Source organism: Anastrepha ludens, chromosome 2, assembly GCF_028408465.1.
Source record: "Anastrepha ludens isolate Willacy chromosome 2, idAnaLude1.1, whole genome shotgun sequence".
NCBI classification, from domain to species: Eukaryota; Metazoa; Arthropoda; class Insecta; order Diptera; family Tephritidae; genus Anastrepha; species Anastrepha ludens.
Genome location: NC_071498.1, coordinates 40,751,277 through 40,763,384, shown reverse-complemented (window position 1 = coordinate 40,763,384; position 12,108 = coordinate 40,751,277). Strand labels below are relative to the sequence as shown.

Below are 12,108 nucleotides of genomic sequence, written 5' to 3'. Positions count from 1 at the left end.
CATTAAGGTTAACTCTAATCAGAAGAAATGAGCTGGAAACTGACTCTGAAGAGAAGGGAGATTACTGTGTTGAAAAATATAGTAAACAGGGAAGATATACAGAAAATCAGTTAAGTCAAAAAGTAACAAGTAAAAAGAGTCTCAGTCAGGCTGACCCAATCTTTACAAGATCGATGCGAAAGTGTAAATTTTAAGTCAAATAGGCATAGTCATATGTAGTTATAGAAAAAGGACCCTATACGTAACACTGTCCCACAAAATTCAACTTTTGCGTGTACGAGTATAGACAAATTGTAATTACGATTAACACCTACTTCATAACCATTACTTTATCCATTCCTTAACAATTCGAGTGAGATTTGAAATATCTCGGAAAAATAAGTTCTTCATTGTTGTTTTTGATTATTATTTTGCTTGTGACCATAGTTATCCCCATGGTACTTCCATCACTAAGCAGTTGAAGAGAAGTACCTTTTCTGGCTAGCTCATCGGCATTACAGTTTCTCTCAATATCTCTGTGCCCCGGAACCCAAATAAGGCACGTTGTATTTGAAGGTTCAGAATTTGTGTTTGTATGAAAAAAGTTCTACAACTAAAACCTAAGGGTCGTATGTTCCATTCGGGACAAAAGGAATTGGTCATGATTTTTTATTTGAAATGATACTGGTATTTAGACCACCCAGTGCTGCTTGTAAGTACAAAAACGAATAAGACTTTAGTTCAGTACTCAAGTAGAGTCTTATGGCATAACATGGCTGCATGCACTAAAGCAATACTTCAAGTGCAATACTTGTACAACGAAAGATTTCTAAATGAATGTGTGCGTGCTACGAGGTATGGGTGCTTGAAGATATGTACTGGGATGTGTGTTACCCATAAGCATTTGTTATGTAAATACACATTTGCATATGCAACTGGGAAAATGATGCAAATATATATGCGGGTATGTAGTTTGTATGTACGTATGTGCATTTGTTTGCACGAAGGACCTCGCTTCTTGTAACAACATAAGATAAAAAATATGTATGCGTGTATTTGACTGTTTTTGCCAGTGTGCATTGGGTGGATCTACATACATATATATGTTTGTGATAGGTTCCAAGCAAAAATTAGAATTTGCGGGTAGAAATAAAGAAATTATGTATTGGTAAGTGATTGTGTGGAAAATTATTTGAGCACTGCGTACACTTGGATATACACAGATATGTATATATAGGTATTATATAAAAATGTATATGTATGCTAGCATGTGTGCTTAAATGTTCATGCATACGTTTCTGCTGTAAATGAGTATTCATACCTGAGGGTATATCTTTGTAAGTGTTTAAAGCCGAACTTGTATGTTAAAAAAATTTATTCAAAGCCGGAATGTATGGCATGCCGGAAATTCTCGAGAAAAAAAACTTAATCAAAGTATTCAACAATAGTAAAGTAATTGAATTTTTTTAACTCAAAATTATTAAAAAACACTGATAACTTTGAAAGCAGTCATAGCATTAAAGCATGCCTACATTAATTACTTGTTACTTGTTAGCTATTTGAAGTAATCACAGAATTGTATTTAATTGAATATTATTACACAAACAAGTTATTTATTTGTTAATTTATTTATTATCGAGGTTTCCAATGGGGACATAACAAATTTGTAGTTAATTTAAATATATAAAAGATAACTTGCGCGTCAGACATGAATTGCTTCGTTATAGCCTAGAGAGACGGCGGTGTTAATCGAAATTGCCGTTGCAATTAATTCTGAGTAAAATTGTAGTGTGACAGACGATTGTTGCGCAGATTATTGAACAGCTGATTTGCTTATTGGATAATATTTGGCAGTAAAAGATGGGCCGCAGGCAACAAAGACGAGTATTAGCTGCCCTGATGCTAAGAAATAATTATTGATTTAAAAAAATCTTAAATTGCAATTTCTCAAACTGCCCCGAAATGTCAAAACAACAAATGTATGATAATTCGAACGTGTTAGTGCAAACACGCATTGCATCGAGTCTTTTTTGTTATATCTAAAAGTTTCATTATTTTTCATTCACAATAGATATTAACTGCTATTTTTCGGCATTGTTCAAAAATTTCCCGAATCCACTTAAATTATGAGAACTAAGCCAATCCGCATTAGTTGCCCTTGATTCCGTATTAAGCCGTTAATCCCTATTACCATCACCGTCTGTCTAAGCTATTACTTTACTGAATATGGCCGAATGCACTCAAATAATTTTTCATTGTTTCAATTCATTTCAATCAATCCGTACTACAACTCCCATTTTCGTATATCTTCTTTAATACTTTCTACAACATCAACTTTTTTATTACAAACTATAATTTTGATTTTATTACTAAATTTTGTAATTTAAGACTTAAATATGTAAGCTATTTTTAAGGTCGGTCATTGTAAAAATAACCCAAGGTTGTACGTTTGACTGTAATAAATAAATGTAAAAAAAATAAAAATAAATAAACCAACAGCGGCACATTCGTTTAGAAACTGGGTAGATTTGTAACAAAATTTTTTAACACCTTCTTTATTAGACTGAAATTTTTTCACAGGCTCTATATGAACAAAAATTATATGAACACTTGGTAATTTGAATAGTTTGTGAAACAAAGGAAATAAAAATTTTGAGAATTTCTGGTTTTTTAATTTTTAAACTCATTCATAGTAAAATTTACTAACAAATTCCTATTTTTTTAAACCAATCCAGATTCTCTATTAAGTGCTTAGTATGTATATGTGATAGCCTAATGTTTTCAGGAAACCCATTTGCAAGGATGCGTTTATGTTCGAGCTGCGATGCGAGCCAAGTTCAAAAAGAGAACACCGACCGGTCATTACGAAAACTTACGCCTTAACGTTAAATTAGAGGTGCCTTACCATAAATCAATAACCTTAATCGTGGCCTTAACCATAACGATATTTACTGTCATCTATTATTGGTGCAGAGACTAAAGAAAAGTAAAAAACATGAACAGTGACGAGGAAATTAGTAATGCATTTATTAATATAATAATATACCACAATGCAGCAAATCATAAATAGCTGATTGGTTTATGGTTACGGCGAAAAACTGAAAATCAATTGGTCTGTACGGTTACGGTCACGACTACGACATTATAGCCATAGGTTCGATCATAGGATGGTTATGGTATCTAAAATTTAACCTTTAATGTGGAGTTTATGCTGGAGCTGTGATAAAATTTTACACCTCAGTACTAGTATAGTATAGTTTGAAGGGTAAATGAGTAACAACGAAGGAAAAATGTAAGAATTTATTGTACCAGTTAGGTAAAAGACATGAGAGGCCGTAATTTTTCTGCATTACCTACTAGTGAAAAAACGCAGAAATTTGGCGAGTTTCATTATCTGTAAGGAACTTTAAGACTGTGTCGCCAAAAATTTTCAGAATATGTATTTATGAATATCGAGACGCTTGATTATATTTTATTACAAGTTGAGGGAAAAGTTAAAAAAAAGATGGAATTGTCATAGTAGAACTATTTCACCTAAAAAATTATGGATGATGACTATAAGGTGAGTTGTAAGTTATTTATTTGAAAACTACACTATTCAGCAGTGGTTTCTTAATACAAACTTTAATTATTATGAAAGGGGCTGTCTTCCAGACAAACATTGCCGAAGATAGGATAGTACTAGCTCAGAGAGTCACAATTTGTTCTTTTAAATTTTTAGCCGAAAGTGCAATTTTTTATTATTTATAAAACGACTGCAAATAAAATTTCTGGCTGCCTTTTAACACATGTGCTGAAATGTTCCTGGCCTAACACATATATGGCACTAGTTTTGCGGAATTCACCCGCTTTTCAGTTAGTACTAACCTTAAAAATACAGCTGTTCAAATTTCATAATATTCCATTCACTAATTCGTGAGTTATTGTGCTAAGAGTGACGTTACTTTTTTATTTTCAAAACAATGGATCAAAAAGAATCGTATTTTCCGCTGCTTCTTGAAGGGTGGCACTGGCTTGAAAAGTGTTATGGTGACTTCGCTCTATCAGAAACAACAAAAAAACGATGGTTTGCCGACTTCAAACATGGTCGCAGAAAAGATCAAAAAAATCCCCAAAATCGTTTTGAATGATCGAAAAGTGAAGTTGTTTGAGTTAGCTGACATCGTAAAGATATCAAAAGAATGTGTTTACTTAATGTTGCATGAACATTTGACTATGAGAAAGCTATGTTCAATGTGGGTGCCGCATTTGCTCACTGTTGACCAAAGACAAGAACGTGTTGACGATTCTCAGTAGTGCCAAAACTACATGAATTGAATTTCAAATTGCTCCCACATCCATCGTATTCATCACATTCGGCTTCCAGCGACTATTCGCTATTCGCAAACCTAAAACAAATGGTCGACGGTAAGGAATTTCGCTCGAATGAAGAGGTTATAGCTGAAACTGAGGCCTCTTTTCAGGCGAATGATAAATCGTTCTACAAAAGTGGTAAGGAATGTTAGAACAGCACTAGAATGATTGCGTCGTTCTTGATGCAAATGACGTTGATGAATAAACTTAATTTTATAAAACATAGTTCGTTCTCCTACAAAATTATATGAATCCAAGTTTTAAACTTTGGGTAAATTAAAAAAAAATATATAAATTTTCCTTTTTCATTTAAAAAATTTCAGACTTTTTAATCGGAATCTTTACAAAAATTTCGAGCATGAAATTTTTTAGAGCAATACAGTACAATTTCAAATGGCTCAAAAATTGTGTTGATGTTTAAAATTTTTTTTTTACTGCAGGGAGTTTTCTTCTATATTCACAAAAAAAAACTCTCGTTATGTGGGGAAAATACACAAGGCCGCGAGCAAGAAAAAAATTGCTCAGCATAATTTCTTGACATAACTTAACATAGCACTGGATTTAGCAGGGACTTTCATGGACATAAGTTTCGTGTATCTCTGACATATGTATTTATATGATTAAATATAAATAGATTATTACGGTCCCTGATACAAGTTTATCGACGATTTTCTTTGCTGTTATCGTAAATTTTTGTTCAACATAAACAAATTTACGGGATACGCAATTCAAATTTTTTTTGCTATTATCACAGCTTTTATCACAACTCTTAACGTAGCTCCAACATAAACGCGCCGGAAAGCGTCACATCTGCATATCTGCATCGGCCTAATAGGGAGTAGTATCCATATAAATAAAAATGTTATGTACCTATTGAAAACCCCCATAACTATTTTGACTTTTTGAAACTGTTTAGAATTTCGAAGCTCATACAATTTTGCTACTTTTCTTATGTTAATTTTAATAAAGTATGTATGCATAGCAAAAAGATTGTTATTTTATTAAAGGAAAACCAAAAATTTACCACAACAGCAACACTTACAGGTTGATGCCAGCGACTCGTTTTTAAAACACAACTACAATATCCACGTCCCCAATGGGGAAAGATTACAGCTTATGATGGTGAACGACAACAACTTTGTAAAAAACAATTCTAAAATATGATTAACACATTTATAAAAAAAAATTATGGCTGCACATCAAAATTGTCACACCGCAAAATGAATGCACTTACAATTACACTAAGCAATAATTACAGATGCGAAAACACGTTGTACTTATATATGTACATATGTATATATTACGTACACACACGCAAATAGATGTGTGTTAATATGTGTGTAGAATGCGCGAATTACAATACAAATGCAAAACAAAAATTATTATTTTATTAAACATTTTTTTTACTTTTTCAGTTAACGATGAAAACACAAAATGGATGAGCATAGAATTTGCAATACGCACCAGTGTGACTGCTGCACTTTTTGTTGCTTTTTATTTTATTTTATTTTTTTGTTGTTTTTTTTTATGTTTTGTTGTTTACACTTAGCACAACTAATTATGGTGCATTAAGCAAAGTGAAGCGCCAAATTATGTAGAGTAGTCGACGTTTTAATGACACTCCAGTACTGCTCAAGGCACCCACGGTGCTGAACAAATGCGCAATCAGCTTTGCTGTTAAGAAGATTTTAAAGTGCTGCTTTTGTTGTTGTTGTTTTTTGGCTTTTGTGCGAATTGTAGCTACTTTTAATATTCACTGTTGCTCCACTGCATTAGCACCATCCACACACACGCGCACACAATTTGCTGTTCTTTCTTATTTTCTGTGTACTTGTTGTTGTTGCTAATATGCGTTTTCCTGCTAGCGGTGGCAATAAAAAGCTTGTTACTTTATTCAAATGCGTACACACAGGTAATAACTGCTTTTCTATACAGCTTTACAGCTTTCTGCCTACACGGCGTATGAGTGTTTAATGTACTTAAGCGAGTTTGGAAAGAAACACTCATACCACGTGTCGAACACAAACAGCCGACAACACAGCCGACTGGCAATTAGTAGCTGTATTTTTGTTAACGTACTTTTTCTTATTCCATTGAGTCTACGTCTTCTTATGTTTTGTTTTCTCAACTGTATAGCGACTGGTGGCTGAAACTCACATTAACCAAAAAATATCGTTCTCAGTTGGTTAGTTGGCATGAAATATAAATATTGGCACATGATTTATATATATTACTACAATATTCTTATATACACGTATTCATACGTAGGAGGATTTGTTAGGTTTTCTTGCGGAAACTTCACTGTGGTTAGTTCCTATTGAGCTTGGATAAATAATATTAATAATTTTAAGAAAGGCAAAAACTTCAGCAATTTAGTCATTGCCAGGTTTTCGTTGCTAGTCTAATGGTGGCGATTTTTTGAACTGAGTTTAGCTATGTAAAAGAGTTCAAGGAGCACTGAGAAACTGGCTCTTAATGGCTCAATTGATCCCCAGTAGTGAGCAAAAATCGGCAAACTAAGGCTGCAAAGGATTATTGCAGCGATATGGATGCAAAATTTGTTATCATGGAAAATAAGCGTATAACTCCCATTCACCAAATTTGGTTTCAGAAAACATAATTCAACGCTCGATCGAATACACAGAGTCGTAAGCACCATAGACTATGGTAACGAAAATGTGTTCAGCCGTTTTTCTTGATATATCGCAAGCTTTCGACAAGGTATGGCACGAAGGGCTGCTCCTGCGAGCTGTTCTCGTCATGTCTTATTGATTGGTACTTTTACATAAAACACGAAAATACGTATTCGTCACTAAACATTTAAACGCAGAGGTTCCACAGGAAAGAATTTTGGGTCCTCTGCTATAACTCCAGTATATCCACTACCTACCATCGGCAAATCAGCAAGTCACTGCAAAATTTGCGGATGACACTGCCAGTCGATAATATTTTCGAAAAAGCAATGAATAAACTACAAGAAGTTTTTAACCTTTTTGAAAGGGCTAAGAAACGGAGATTAAAGCTAAATAAAAGGAAATCAGTAATCTTCATACATTGACGAGGCCAAATATTTGGGCATAACACTTGATGCCAAACTGCGCCAGAAACTGGTGACGAATCGAGGGTTTATGGATATGTCGTGAAAACCAAAGCTCAATCATCTCAATGGAAGCTGCCGCACGAACCAATACCGAAAAAAGCGCGCCAAGTATGGTCGAATGCAAAAGTTTTGCTTACCGTTTTCTTCGATTGCAGGGACGTTGTGCATCATGAGTTCTTGACACAGGGTAAAACGGTCAATAAGGAATATTACCTGCAAGTTATGCGCAATTTACGCGAAGTAATCCACCAGAAACACCCGGATTTGTGGAAGAACGAAAATTGGCTCTTGCATCACGATAACGCCCCTGCTCACACATCGTTGCTTGTGCGTGACTTCTTGGCCAAAAACAACACACTAATGATGCCACAGCCACCGTATTCCTCAGATCTGGTCCCCTGTGACTTTTTCTTCTTCCCGAAACTGAAGAGGCCCATGAAAGGGCGACGCTATGCTACGATTGACCAGATAAAGAAGGCATCGAAGAAGGAGCTTAACAAGATAAAAAAAAATGTTTTTTGAAGTCCTTCGAAGATTGGAAAAAACGTTGGCACAAGTGCATAATATCTCATGGGGATTACTTTGAAGGAGACAAAATAGATATTAATGAATAAATAAATAATTTTTGAAAAAACACAAAATGCTCGATACTTTTTGAACACACCTCGTATAAGCTATATTATCTTATTGGTAGGTACTCAAGCTTATCAATCCGCAACAAATTATTGTATGCGTGGCCAAAAGTATATATCCTCTATCCAACGTCTGCAAAACGACGTCTGCGAACTTCGTCGTGATCTTGGCATATTAGCTGTGACTGAAGTAATGAATCAATTTGCCATAGCTCACAAGCAGTGACAAAAATCATATCAATGATGCAGCATACAGCTTATTTAGACTGAATTTTTCTCGAAAAGGTTTAGAACGCACAACGGTAGTAAACTTTATGGAGAGCGAGTAGTGACGATATTGTAAATCTCTTTTGAAAACAAGTTAAATTATACAATGAAAATTGCTAAAATAAAGTTGTACAACGAGTTTTCGAGGTCATACACTAATATTCAGGTCTCATCTCCAGTGACTATCCGACTGACCCAATATATGTATCTCGCTGTTCAGAATTTGTGAAAGAGCGATTTTTGCACTTAATTCACTCAACTCCTTGACCAAAAATTTACAAAATTATTTTCAAAAATTAGCCAAACGGGATATGACTTCAAACCTCGAAGAAATCTATAGGAAGGCTCTCTCTTTAGCCAAAGTGTATTTAACATAGCTTTTGCGAATGCCCAGTACTTAGGTAAATGTATTTTCTGGTGAGCCACTTATTTTTACAAGATACTGCATAGTCTCGGCGCAGTCTTGGAAAAACTGACTTGTTGTACACAGGCCAAAATATTGGGTTGGTTTGAGGGTTGGTTTTTATTGCCATTGCTCGTTCATTTTACTCATTTGCTAGAAGAATGTTATTACTCAAAAAAGCGAACATTCAAAAATTTGAGAAAAAGGACTTCAAAGTTTTCAATTTTTTAAGATCCCTTAAGTAAAAGTTAAGACTCGTTTTCACCTGATGATATGATGTTATTAGTTAGTGACATGCTTGGCACAACGTAAGAAGAGCTGATGGTCATTTCTGCGTACTTATGTGAAATAATTGTATTTTCGAGCATGAAACTCTCGCAGCAAACGAGCGATATGTACTACATACAGCCCGCGGCAACTGATATCACATCAATATTTTAACCAGTTTCGATCATAATTATAATAAACACAACGGTATAATCCAAGTTTCAGACTTTAACAAAAATTGAAAAAATTCTATACATTTTTCATTACAATTTCCCTAGAAAAATTTGTAGTAAAAGAAGTTTATAAAATTTTCAACAGAATTCCTAAATTTGAATTAAAATGTCAAGAAAACATTTCAATATGCAGTTTTATACCTGATTAAAGTTTAGCTCAAAGAGCTTAAAGCTGATAAAAAACTTTTTATAATACGAGCATTTTTCACAGCAAATGCAAGAAATTTATTTTTATGTGAAGAAAATGCACAACACCGTCAAAGAAAAAAATTATAATAAATGAAAGGAATTTTTTAGCAACTTTAAACTTGCATTTTATTGTACTAAAAATTAATAAGCTATAAAACTGCATACCAAAAATCTTTTTGGAAACTCTAATTACAACCGTGGAATTGGTATAAACAATTTTTAGAACTTTTCTACTTTTTGTATAAATTTTGAAAATGCCATTTAAATGGTTTTGTTACACGAAAAAAAAAATTAACATTAAAGACCAACAACACAAAACAAAAATAAATAAACATCCTTTTGCATAAAAGTAAGTTTTTATATAAAATTAATAAAAAGCAAAAAATAGTCAAAGCTGGTCAAAATGCTGTTGTGCTATCGTTTTGTCGCGGCGTGTAAGTAAATTTGCGTTGCTATTATTTTATTTGGAAATTTTTACAAGTTTATTTTTGTTATACTTCACACTGAATTTGAAATACCAAATAGCAAGAGGAAAGCAAAAACAAAAAAACACAAATACAAAATAATGAAATTGACTACAGTTGCCGAGAAATGCCGTGCGTAAATTCTTAGCTACAGTCAGATAGAGAAACAAACAAACAGACTAATATATATGTACATACACACGTCGTCAAGGATATTTGCGTGCATGTTACGCGCCTTAGCATTAATTTTTCATTTCGTTTTATTTTTCATTTTCATGACTTCATAAGTTAGTTGGTATGCAGTTGTCAGGCAGACTTGACAGCACCCACCATTCTAATCCCATTAATTCACTTTTAACGCTTACAAACCTCTTTACAGCTAATCCCTTGCTATTGCATTTTTGTTTTGTTTTTGGTTTCGCCAGTAGCTCAAAATTTTGAGGCTCATTACTTTTAGCAGCGATTTTCGCGGATTTTCATTACATTAATCATTTTGCTGGCTGATGTTTTTAAAATAATCACATTTTTTATGCATACATATATACTTTATTTTTATTTTATTCCCCCTTTTTTTGCTTCACACAGTTTAGACATATTTATTTATTTTTTATTTAATTATTTTGAACTCTCAGCTCGCCTTTTATCCGCTTAGTTGATTACACAACACAGAACTTCAGTTTCAGTACGCGCAATGTTTTTCCACTTTTCACTAGTTCCAACAATAACATGAAGTGAGGAAGTGAGTAATAACAAAAACAACAATCAAAAACAATAAAATAAACTGGCACAAGTGAGAAGCAAATTACATGCATGCCATATGTATGTCCATATGTGTGTAGATACGCACGTATGGCTGCAAGTATTTGAGGAATGAAGCAGCGGAACTGGAATTAGTATGAGTGACAGGGGTTAGGCAGCAAAAGAATTTCTTGTTTAAAATATACCAGCCGCTACCCACACCAACACACACATTTGGAGTTCGCCTCACTTAGCTTTTCATATACGAAGTTATGACCAAATTTCTTCAATTGCCAAAAACTAACCAACAAAATCAAAATGGTCCGCCGACATAACTACGAATAATTCAACACACAACTACATAAGCTCATATACCTATATCAACTTATAAATAAATGTTCACGCAACTTTCTCGCCTGCAACACCACAGAAAATTTGCAAAACTTTGTTTTTTTTTATTTTACTTTTTTGTCTAAATTTATTTCTTAGTTATTAATTTTGTAATGGAATTCAGTTATGTAAAATTCTTATTAAAATTCCTCATTTCGATTTCAAATCTATTTCTTACATTCCACTTGCATTTGTTTAGTATATTTTTGAATTCAAATTCATTGAATCACTTTTACTTTCATTATTTAGTACCGTTATTGTGTTACTTTTTCCGTTTTCTTAACGTCTGTTACGTGAGAATGCTTAGGACGGACTGAAAGAATCCGTTCGATGGTAGCCTGTAAATATGAGTTCACTTTCATTGCAAAGGTAAAAAGGAAGTTCACCACACACTACGCGTATGTTGTAATTTATACATATGTATGTGTGTGTGAAATATTATGCTATTTTATTTGCCAAATATTCAAAAGTTGCCGAACTCCACATATATGATGTGGATGCAATATTTCTTAGAAATTATATAAAGCAAAAACTAACGATGAGTTCAAAAGACGGACGATCTTCTAAAAGAATTTGTATGAAAAGTATTCGATGAACGAAGAGTATAGAGCTGCTGAGTCTGTCTTACGGTCATGAACTTGATATCTTGGCTATATGGTCGCCAGATTCAGAGTTCCACATAACGGTTTTTGTAGCGGCTGTATAAGTGAGGAATAATACAAAGATCAAGAAGCAGTGGAAGCCACTCAGAATTTACTGAATGAATACCCCGCACTTTCATGTATGCGCTTCAGATATCTAGACGATTATTCCCTTGACAACCTGTACAGTTTAAGCAAAATTCCATTGGTATATATGATCAGATTTGCAAAAAGATTGGGATACTTTAAGCTAAAAAAGGGAAAATCTTCTACAGGAAACCGCAATGGGCATCTATTGTAACCGAGTGTACTCTTATTCAAGAATAACTCATCTAACCGAATTCAGCTAAGCTGATGCAAACGTTTAGGGAAAATTGAAAAAAAAAAACGAAAAAATTGTTAATTTCCTTTGTGCCATTTCTATTTGATCTAATCGGCAATTGACTGGTCGA

General features: G+C 33.7%; 1 long non-coding RNA gene across 1 annotated transcript; it reads right to left on the bottom strand.

Moving 5' to 3' along the window:
• Positions 1-5,350: 5,350 nt before the first annotated feature.
• On the bottom strand, positions 5,351-11,314 carry LOC128857312 (uncharacterized). The gene is made up of 3 exons (XR_008453926.1): positions 11,194-11,314; positions 5,797-6,193; positions 5,351-5,485 (listed from the first exon to the last, which is right to left on the bottom strand). It is a non-coding gene; the product is annotated as an uncharacterized LOC128857312 (long non-coding RNA).
• Between the last annotated feature and the right edge of the window lie 794 nt (positions 11,315-12,108).